Source organism: Heterocephalus glaber, unplaced genomic scaffold, assembly GCF_053883595.1.
Source record: "Heterocephalus glaber isolate CG9 unplaced genomic scaffold, H.glaber_assembly_v1.0 deba00001561, whole genome shotgun sequence".
NCBI lineage: Eukaryota > Metazoa > Chordata > Mammalia > Rodentia > Bathyergidae > Heterocephalus > Heterocephalus glaber.
In genome coordinates, this window is record NW_028258349.1 from 5,258,152 (window position 1) to 5,269,645 (window position 11,494).

Genomic DNA, 11,494 nt, shown 5'->3' on the forward strand with positions numbered 1-11,494 from the left:
GAGAAATTACTCATATTGTTTTCATTTGCACCGTGTTACATCCCTACCAACCCTGTACAAGGGCTCCAATTTCATCACATCTTCATGAGTGCTTCTGCTCCCTTCCTTCTCCTCCTTGTCCTAATAATAGCCATCATAACAGGTGTGAGTGTTATTCATTGTGGTTTTAATTTATGGTAACTAAGGATGTTGATCTCTTCTTATGCTTACTGGCCATATGTATATCTTCTTTGGAGAAATGTCTCTTCAAATTTTGCCCGTTTAAAAAAACTGTGCTATTTCTTTTTTATTGTTAAATTGTACAAGTTCTTTATACATCCTGAATATTAATCCCTTATTGGGTATATGTTTTGCCAATAGTTTCTTTTATCATTTGTCTCTTAACTCTGTTGGTTGTGTCTTTTAGTGTGCAGAAAAATTTAAAATTTCATAGTCCAATTTATCTATTTTTTTATTGCCTGTGTTTTTGGTGTCATATATGAGAAATCATCCCCAAATCCAATTTTATTGAGGCTTTTCCTTATATTTGCTAAGAATTTTATAATTTTAGCTTTTTTATTTAAGTGATTGATACTTTTTTGGTTAATTTTTGTATATGGTATGCAGGTAGGAGATAAGGACATGGCAAAGAGGCTGGACAATAGGGTGTGACCTGCCAATCACAGAGAACTGTCAAATCACAGCTTCCCACAGCCTGGACCTGACATCAGAAAAGGATATAAAAGACAGCTGCTGTTGAGCCTTGTGAACACTGTCTTCTTACTCTGTCAGGGACCTGCTCTGCATGCAAAGCATATTTTCTCTCTTCTTTTTATTTCTACTTTTTTCCCCCTCTACTTCTTTTCTTCTTTAACCTACAACAGACATTAAAATTATTACACTCATTGCTTGTCCACCCAATTCTTTGAATTGTGCAGGATCCTGGAACCACTGGACACTCCAGTGTGTGATAACAGTTGTGGTGAGCCAGCCAGGAATTAACCAGAGGAGCCCAGAACCACTGGCCACCACATGGTCTGATACTATAAGGTAAGAGTCCACCTTTATTCTTTTGTATATGGATATCTAGTTTTTATTACCCCATTTGTTGAACAGACTCTCATGGCACTCTGGTTAAAAATTATATGATTATATATGCATAAGTTTATTTCTAGATTCTATTCTGTTTTGTTAATCTAAGTGTCTGTCTTTATGCTTGTACCACACTGTTTTGATTACTATAGCTTTTTAGTAGTTTTGAAGTCAGAATATATGAGAACTGTAGCTTTGTTACTTTTCAAGATTATTTTGTCAATTTGAAGTTCATTGAGATTCCATATTAATTTTAGGTTATATTTTTCTGTATTTTCAAAAATTATCCTTGGGATTTTGGTAGAGATTGTACAGACTCTCTAGATAGCTTTAGGTAGTATTGACATCTTTACTAAGTTTTCCAATCATAAATATGGGATATTGTCCTTCTTTGTAGTGTATTTTAAAATTTGTTTCAGTAATATTGTAGGGTTTTTTGGAGAGGTTCTGGAGATTGGACCCAAGATCTTCACCCTGATCTACCTTCAGTACTCTTTAATTTAATTTAATTTAATTTAATTTTTTTATATTGAAACAAGTTCTTGCTAAATTGCTAAGTTGCCCAGACTGGGTTCAGACTTGCAATCCTCTTGCCCCAGTCTCTCAGCTGGTGGGAATATTTTGTAGTTTTCAGTGCACACTCTTTTTGTTTCCTCAGTTAAGTTCTTTTCTAATATTTTATTCTTTTTGGTGACATGGGAATTGGTTTTATTTTATTTTTGTATTATTCATTATTAGTGTATAAAAAATCACTGAATTCCTTTGTGCTATTATATCCTATAACTACTGAATTCAAGTGTAGTTTTAACAGGTTTAAAAATTTAAATCAGAAATACGTGCATGTGTATATATGTATGTGTGAATGCGTGAAATTCTTAGGAGTTTTTCAGTTTTATTTTTTGTTAGTGCATGTTTTCATGACATAATGATTACACTCCTTGTGGGGAGTTGGTACATGTGGATAATGCATCTTTTTATCCCCTTTCCTTCCCCCTCATCTCTTAATCCTCTTTCCATTTGAACACAATCTGTTTCTTTACTTCCAGAGAACAGAAACCACTTCGCTTCTCCCTTTCTGAGTTGGAGGCCTTTTAAATCTTTTCCTCACCTAATTATTCTGGCTAGGATTTCTTAAACTGTGTTGATCAGAAGCGGTGAAGGTGGGCACCCTTGCTTTAATCCTGAATTTAGTGGAAAAGTGTCAGTTTTTGAACAACATGAAACTTTTCCTCTAAGTTATGAGTTTTTCATAAAAGACTTTAGTTACATTGAACTAGTTTTCTTCTCTTCACAGTTTGTTGAGGATTTATTATTTTTAGTTATGAGAGGGTGTTTGTGTCAATTGAGATTGTCATTGGGTTTTACCCCTTTATTTTGTTAATGGCTAACTAACACTGATGATTTGCATATGTTGGATCACCATTGCATTCCAGGATTAAGCCCCATTTGGTAATGCTGTATAAACCTTTCAGTATGTGGTATAATTCTGTTTGCTAGTGTTCTGTGGAAGATTTTACATCCATGCTGATAAGGGACATTGGTCTCCAGTTTTCTTTTGTGCAATGCCTTTTCCTGGCTTTAGTTTTAGAGTCATGCGATCTACATAGAGTGAGTTAGGAAGTAGCTTCTCCTCTTCAATCACTGATTTCTTTTGAATAAAGTTGCTATTTATGTACAAGTTGCTGCTTAAAAATAAATTTACATTTCTTTGTCTAACAGTGTAAATACTGTACAGTGTCATAGGGCTAGTCCAATAAATAAATGAATAAATAATAAAGACTTTGATTTAATTTAGGGTTTTAAATTTTTTTTATGGATGTCCTATTGCTGCAATACCATTTCTTTAAAAGACTTTCTCTCCATTGGATTGCTTTTGCTTCTTTATCAATATTAATTGGACGTATTTGTGTGGTTCTATTTCTGAGCTCTCAATTCTGTTCCACTAATGTATGTTTTCTATTCTTCTGTGAATACCACACAGACTTATTCACTATAGCTACATAGTAACACTTAATTTTGGAAACAGCAATTTCTTCCACTTTCTTCTTTTTTTTGGTACCGGGGATTGAACTCGGGACCTTGTGCTTGCGAGGCAGGTGGAGGAACCACTGAGCTAAATCCCTGGCCCTCCACTTATTTTTTTACAAAACTGGTTTGAACCTTTCTCTTTCTATATAAGTTTTCCATATAAGTTTTGGAGTTTTTGGTCTACAAAAGTAAAACTTACTGGAGTTGTTCTTAGGGAAAAGCACAGGAAGCAATGTTCAGTAGGCTCACTATAGATGACAGTAGAGTACTGTAGGTTTCAAAAAGCTAGAAGGAAAGGTTTTAAAGTTTTCACCATAAAGAACTGAAAAAATATGTGAAGAGATAGTTGTTTAACTTGATTTAAACATTACATAATGTATATGTGTATTGAACTATCACACATTGCATTGACTTGTGCAATTTTCATGGTTTTATGTACTAGATAAAAAATAAATTAAAAAAAACCTTGCTGAGGCAAGAGGATCATGAGTTTAAGCCAACCTGAGCCACACAGCAAGCTCAAGGCCCTGTCTCAAAACCAAACCAAACCAAACCAAACCAAACCAAAACCAAGCAAAACCTTGATAAGATTTTGTTAGCAACCTTGTTAGCCCTATAGATCAATGTAAAAAGTGAAACTTTTACTATACTGAATCTTGAATCTAAAAACAGTATATCTCTCCAAGTACTTAGATATTCTTGGATATTTTTAAACAGTGTTTTATAATTTTCAACAAATCATATATATATTTAGATTAATATCTAAGAGTTTTATTTTCTTTTAAGGTGTTGTGAATAGTATTGCTTTTTATTTTTGTTCCACTTGTTTAGTGTCAGCATATGAAATGCAATTGATTTTGTGTGTTGATCCTGTGTCCTGTGTCCCTTGACCTTACTAAATTTACTTACTAGTCCTAAGAGGTAGTTTTGGTAGACTCTTGGGGATTTCTTTTCTTTTTCTTAAATTCTTTTATTTGTATATTTAAGTATACAATACATTTACATTTATCATTGGGTATTTGTACCTGTACATGATGTATCTTGGTTCTTATTTTTTCCCCATTCCCTGTCCTCCCTTCATCCCCTCCACCCTCCCTATTTGTTTCCATTTTTTCCTTTTCTTATAATTTTTCCTTTCCCTTCTTTCCTTTCCCCTTCCCCTCCCACTTCTCCTACTCTTGGGGATTTCCTATGTAGACAACTATATTATACGAAATACAGGCTGTTTTATTTTTTTCATTCCCATCTGTATGCCTTCTTTTGTTCACATCTAATTGCAATGGCTAGAAGTATATGTGTTAGTAAATAAGAGTGGTGAGATTATGAATCCCATGGTTTTAAGTATAGATTCATATATCATGTGGCTTGTGCATCTTCGTTTTTTTTTTTCAGATTTTCTTGCCTAATCTTATAGATTTATTTATTTATTTATTTATTTATTTTTTGAACCAGGGATTGAACTCAGGTCCTTGCGCTTTTGAGGCAGGTGGTGGAACCACTGAGCTAAATTCCCGGCCCTAGATTTATTTTCTCATATGAACTTTAGAATGAGCTTGTTTAATACAAAAGACCAAAATTGTTTTTTTGTTTCTATAAAATTTATATTAAATTAGATTTAATTAAATTTATAAATAGGAATAAAAATATATACTCAAAGATGTAGCCCAGTGATAGAACACTTGCCTAGAAATAATAAAATATATAATACAGTGGTATTTTGGTTCATGAGCTTAATTTGTTCCATGATTTTACAAAAGATAGCCACATTTGTATTCATGGCCATGGTCATGTTTGTCACTTGATGCAGAGTTTGCAAACACAAACAAAATTTTGCCAAATGCTTCTCTTTGTGAACCAAATTGCAAATAAAAGCATTCGTGAACTGAAGTACCAGTGTAAGTATATACAAATATACATGCCAATATATACATAAATAATTTAGAATATTGAGACTCTGAGAATACAGCTGGGACTGTTATTTAAATCTTATTTACCTTACTTATTAGACTGTGAAAAATTTTTTGGATAATTTCTTTAATTTTTTTGCTAGCCTTGTTCTAAGTCATATGTTCATTATTTTTTTCTATTTGCAAATGGGATTTTTATCCTATTATATTTTCATATTAGTGGTTGGCATTGATCATTTGAAGGCCCTTGGTTTATTTTAAGATTTTTTTCATAGAACGTTGTTCATTCTACTCTAACAGTACACTCAGGCAGTTAAAGATGAATTTAGAAAAATGACATTAGTTCTCTCCAAAACTTTTTGTAATGGTCCACAAAATCTTGCCTGTGTCACCTGGGCTTGCCTGTTGCACTCATACGAACCCACAGTTCCCTCCTCCATCTCTCACTCTCCTTACATAACAATCAACAGACTGTGAAATACTACACAGTTTATTCATTTATCTTTTCTTGCTCCACTCAAATATACATTAACACAAGGACAAAGACTTCCTCTTTTGTTGACTGTTATATCATCCGTGCTTCATAGTGCTTGGAACATGTAAATATTCATCACGGGTGGAAAGAATAAATACTACCTTTGTGTGAAGGTACTGCCTTACTGTACCCTTATTTCACAGGTTTGTGAGGGGTTCACACCTCAGCTTCGGTCAGGCTCCGCATACTTCAGAGCCCCCTGGGAAGGCTCGGTGCTTAGAAAGAAGAGAATACTACAAATGAATCACAGGCAGAGAATAGTATAACATGTGCAGAAGAGTCCAAAGCAGATCTGCAGGTGTCAAGGGGCTTTGCTGAAATCATTTCATTTTCTGTACTCCTAGGAAGCAAATATCTGGGCACAGAACCAGTGCACAACCTCTGTGTTTCTGAATAAAGCTTCAGTGCCTTCCCAGAAGGAAGAGAAACATTTCTGAGCGGTGCAAGAGGCTGCATGAAGAGGAAACCCAGGAGCCCCAGTGCCTTCTACTTCCTCTCTCTTTACTGGGATAGCAAATAGTCCTCATGACTTTAGAGCAGGATTGACAGATTTCCTTTAAAATTATCATCCAGGACAGACCACCAGTTGGGAGAGGTGTTAGTAACCAGGCAGATGGGATTTCCAAGAATGAGTTATGTCATTGCCTAGGCAATTATCATGGCTTTCTTTTCAAGGAAAATACTGATGAAATGCTGATTGCTTATATAATGTTTGTAAGTGCCTCATTTAAAAGTCTAAGCTATCTATATATCCTCTGTTAAATTCCAAATCGAGAAGTCCAAAGGTATGAAGATGGTAACAAAAGGATGTTCATTGTTAGGGTACTAATTATATTGAAAACAATAAAACCGTTAATGTTAAACTGGTTATATTAATTATTACACATCCACAAAATGAAATAGTGTGTAACTTCATATGAAGTATCTATATCTATATATCTAAGTGGACAAAATGAGGTTATAAAGTGGCATGATCTCATTAGATGTCAGTGAAGAAATCCACTATTTTTTATTAATATGTCAGTATATCTTGGGGATTGGTAATCCATATCCATTGGATATGGATTACATATCATATCATAACAGAAGTCACTCTTTAAACACCAGTTTTACTCTGTATCAATTAATCTAGAGGTTAGAAACAAAATTTATTACAGTAAGATTTTTATTAGAGAAAAAATACGTTATATATGTTAAGAATGCACTGCCTCTCTCTCCACCACCATCGTATCTAGGTAATGGATGGTAAGATGCAGAAGAGCCAAAGTTGTTCCAAATAATAAATGAAGTAAACAACATGGAAACGAAAGTGTTACAAAAGTATTACATGTCAATTTTCTCATTGCTGGGCTGGATTTACTCTTTAAGGCTGGAACTGCCCCTTGGTGGCTGCCCTTGGAATCATCCTCATGACACCAGCACTTCATGGGTAAACATCATTTGAAAGGTTTGGGCCTCAAACCTTTCTACCTGTAAGGTAAGCAAGGAAAGGCTAAGGGTGTAACTCAGTGGTGGATCATGTGCTTAGAAGGCTCTGGGTTCAGTCTATGGCACCATAAAAGGAAAAAAAGCTGGGCAGAGGCAAACACTCATTGTTAATCATTTGGGAAATGAAAAGTTCCAACAGCTTCAGTGACTTACTCCATATCTCAGAGTAAGTAATTGCTGAAGACTACTTATCTTTATTTTATTCAATAATTTTATTGATACATTTTAGGTATAATTATGATCCCATTCATCATTGGGAATTTGTACCTGTACATGATATATCTTGGGGCCGGGGATTTAGCTCAGTGGTTTCGCCCCCTGCTGCGCAAGTGCAAGGACTCAAGTTCTATCCCCGTACCAAAACATGATATATCTTGATTCTTATTTTTCCCATTCCCCTTCTCTCCCTTCCACCCCTCCACCCCTCCCTATTTACAGAAGTTTGTTTCCATTTTTTCCTTCTTTTCTCATTTTTTCTTTCCCTTCTTTCCTTTCCTCCACCCCCTCCCTAGTTCCCCTTTCCCTTTGAACATTTTCTTCCTATTTCACACTATCTATTACACATTTTGGTCCTCATTTACACTTTTAGTTTCTCACACCAGAAAACAATTCGATATTTACACATGTGTATCCTATTTATTTCACTTAAGATTATGGCCTCAAGGTTCATCTATTTAGCTATAAATGTCTCTAGTTTATCATTCTTTATGGCTGAGTAATACTTCATTTTTTAAAAAAACTACATCTTCTTTATCCAGTCACCAGTTGATGGACATTTGGATTGTTTCTAAGAAACTATTTGTTTTTTTTTTTAGATTTATCAACTCAATTCTATTAGTACCAGAGACTGAAAATCTGTTACTGGTTAATTCTCATTATCCAGATGCACAGAAAAATCATTTATAAACCCAAAGATCAAATGTTAAAAGTTTTATTATTGAATATATCTTTCAGAGTTCACAATAATTGATTAAACTATAATTAATCCTTCTTTCTTAGTATTGGGGTGATGGAAAAATAGAATTAGTCCATTCATTTATATTATCATTCAAAAATGTAAATATTTAGGCAATATAGGCATATAGGCAATGCCTATATTATGCTGAATTCTGTGACAGATGCTGACTATACTGGTCAAATTTTCATTGCTGGGACAATATATCTGCCACCCACAACTTAAAGGAGGGTTTATTTTGGTTCATAGTTTCCTAGGTTTTTGTTCATGGCTACTTGGCTCCAAGGCAGAAATATGGTGAAATGGCATGGTGGAGAAAAGCTGGTCATTTCACGAGAGTCAAGAAGCACAAGGAAGATATACCCCTCAAAGTCACGCCCCTAGTGACCCACTTCCTCTAACTAGGTCCCACCCCTAAGAACACATTCAGCGATGAGCGCATCAATGAATATTCTACCCTAAGATCTAATTGTCCTGAATACATGAACCTTGTCAGGGATATTTTTTGATGCAAACCAAAGCACTAACTTTTTTTTTTTGGTACCGGGGATTGAACTTGGGTCCTTCTGCTTGCGAGGCAGGCAGCAGAATCATTGACCTAAATCCCCAGCCCCTCAAAGCACTAACTTTTGAGTGACATACAATGAAATACATGTGATCCTCACCCATAGAGTTATGGTTTAATTCAGAAAGACAGATTTTTAACAATTATGCTAAGTACCTTAAAGAAACATTATGGGATACTATGATGAAATGAAATGAGGTCAACATTTATATAGGGCTTGGAGTAGTTAGGGCTCCTGATTGCAAGTGACAGAAATCAGACTTAAATTAGCTTAGGTAAAAAGAAGAAGAAGAAAAAAGAGGAAATGCAGTAGGTATTTTACTCTGAGTTTTCTAGAAATCAGAGCCTGAGGCAGGTATTAAATTGTTGACACTATTTGAAAGTGGAAACTCAGGTCAACCAGAGTGAGGAAGAAGGGAATCCAGAGAAGCAAAGCTATGAGGGCCTGTGAAGTGGTGCATTGTCATGCTGGACTTGATTACATCAAACCATGAAGAAACACAGCAAGGACACAAAACTGGTGCCTTCACTGGGCCAGCAGGATTTCTCTGGAGAAGCCAGAATGAAACCATGCCTCAGAACACTTCAAGGAAGTGAGGAGGAACAGAAGATTTATCTATTTCTCTCCCATCCTAGGTTGTGGTGTTGAATCCAAGCCCCAGAAAGTTTAATGTTCATGCCACAGTCAAAATATTATCATGATATGAAAAAACTTTGCAAAGGACATTGGCTAGACATAAACTTTCTATAACTTTCTTTTATGTCAGTTAGGAGAGGTGTTTCTCTTCTACAACTGGTACTGGGGACACACACAAACACACACGTACACACACCCCTATGTGACATTTGATTCTAAAGGTATGCAGTAATTCCCTGAGGTTGAAGTAGGATGATGGTGATCAGAGGGTGTGTGTCAATTGAATTTGGGGACAAAGTAGAGTTGCAGATTGGGGACAAAGTAGATTCTTCTTTTTTAAAAAAATTAATTTTATTGGTACATTTTAGGTATACAATATAATGACGTTCATCATTGGAAATTTGCACCTTTACATATTCTCCTTTGATTCTTATTTTTTCCCCATTCTCCTCCCCTGCCTTGAACCCCTCCATCCCTCCCTATTTACAAAGACTTTGTTTCCATTTTTTCATTTTATCATATTCATTCCATTCCCTTCTTTCCTTTTCCCTACCCCTCCAACTTCTTGCCCTTTGCCCCCTTTCTTCCTATTTCACAGTATCTATTATACCTTTTAGTCCTTATTTACACTTTCAGTTTCTCACACTAGAGAAACTATTCAGTATTTACACATGTGTCCTATTTATTTCACTTGAGAGTATCACCTCAATGAGCATCCGTTTAGCTATAAAAGTCTCTAACTTTTTAGGGCTGAGTAGTACTCCATTTAATTAAAAAATGCATTTTCTTTATCCAGTCTCCAGTTGATGGGCATTTGGGCTGCTTCCAAGTTTTAGCTATTACAAATTGTGCTGCTATGAACATGGCTGCACATATATCACTGTGGTATGATTCTTCCCCACCCCCATTAACTTTATTGGTACATTTTAGGTACACAATACAGTTACATTCATCACTGGGATCTTGTACCATTACATGAGTCTCTTGGTTCTTATTTTTTTTCCCCTTTCCTTGGCCTCCCTTCATCCCCTCCACCCTTCCCTATTTGCAAAGACCTTGTTCCCATTTTTTTCCTCTTCTCATATTTTTTCCTTTCCCTTTTTCCCTTCCCCTACCCCTCCCAATTCCCCTGCTCTTTTAGACCTTTTCTTCCTGTTACATAATATCAGTTATGTATTTTTTAAATTACAATATTAAGATCTAGGAGACATTACCACAGATTTTACAGAATTTAAAAGGATATAGAAAGCATATTACAAAAATCTTTTTTGAAATAAATTTGACAACTTCTAAGAAGTAACTTAGAAGACAAATTAATGAGACTAACTCTGGAGGAAATATAAAATTTGAATAGCACCTATTAAAGAAAGTATATTCCTAGCTTGAAAAACCTACCTATATGACAACAGCAGGCTCATAAACATTTTAACTGATAAATTATATCAAACAATTAAAGTAGGAAAAAGAAGGAACACTTCTCCCCTCATTTTAGGAACTCAACATTGTGCTAATCCTAAAACTGGATAAAGATAATAGAAGAAAAATGTATGAACATAGATAGAAATTTGTTTAACAAAACAAAGTATTAGAATTCAGATCTGGCAGTATGTAGAAAGTGGTTTTATTATAGGGATGGCAGTGTTGGTTCAGCATTGGAAGATCCACCCCCCAAAAGTCATCATTTTAACAGAGGAAAGGCAAAAGCCATGTGATCCTGTCACTAGTTGGAGAAAAAGTATTGGACCAAATTATACAGCTGTTCTTGGTAAAAGCTATCAGGAGACTAGAAGTAGAACAGAACCTTCTCAACAAATTAAAGACTTGTACTCCATACTTCCAGCGAGAATGCCTTCTATGAATGGAGAAGATACAGTGCTTTCTTAAGGTGGGGAACAAGGGCAGATATGTTTACTCTTTATCTGTCTATTAAACTTTGAAACCTAGTCCCCACCAAAATAGTCTGGCAATAAAATGACACAACTAGGATAGGATTGGCATGGTAGAAGCAAAATCTTTATATGTAGATGAGATGATCATCTACAGAGAAAATACTAAGAAATCTCTAGGAGCCCCTAGAACTTGTACTTGAATTTAGCAGGATTAGAGAACACAAGATATATATAAAAATTCAGGTCTGTGTATACTTGCTATAAATGAAGAACTGGATATTGAAATTTAAAAGTTATGTAGGAGTACAAAGGACCCAGAAGAGCCAAAAACAAAAATAAAAACAGTATTGGAAGACGTTTAGCACCCAATTTTAAGACTTCTTCTAAAGCTACAGTAATCAAGGCAGTGTTGGTGTAAG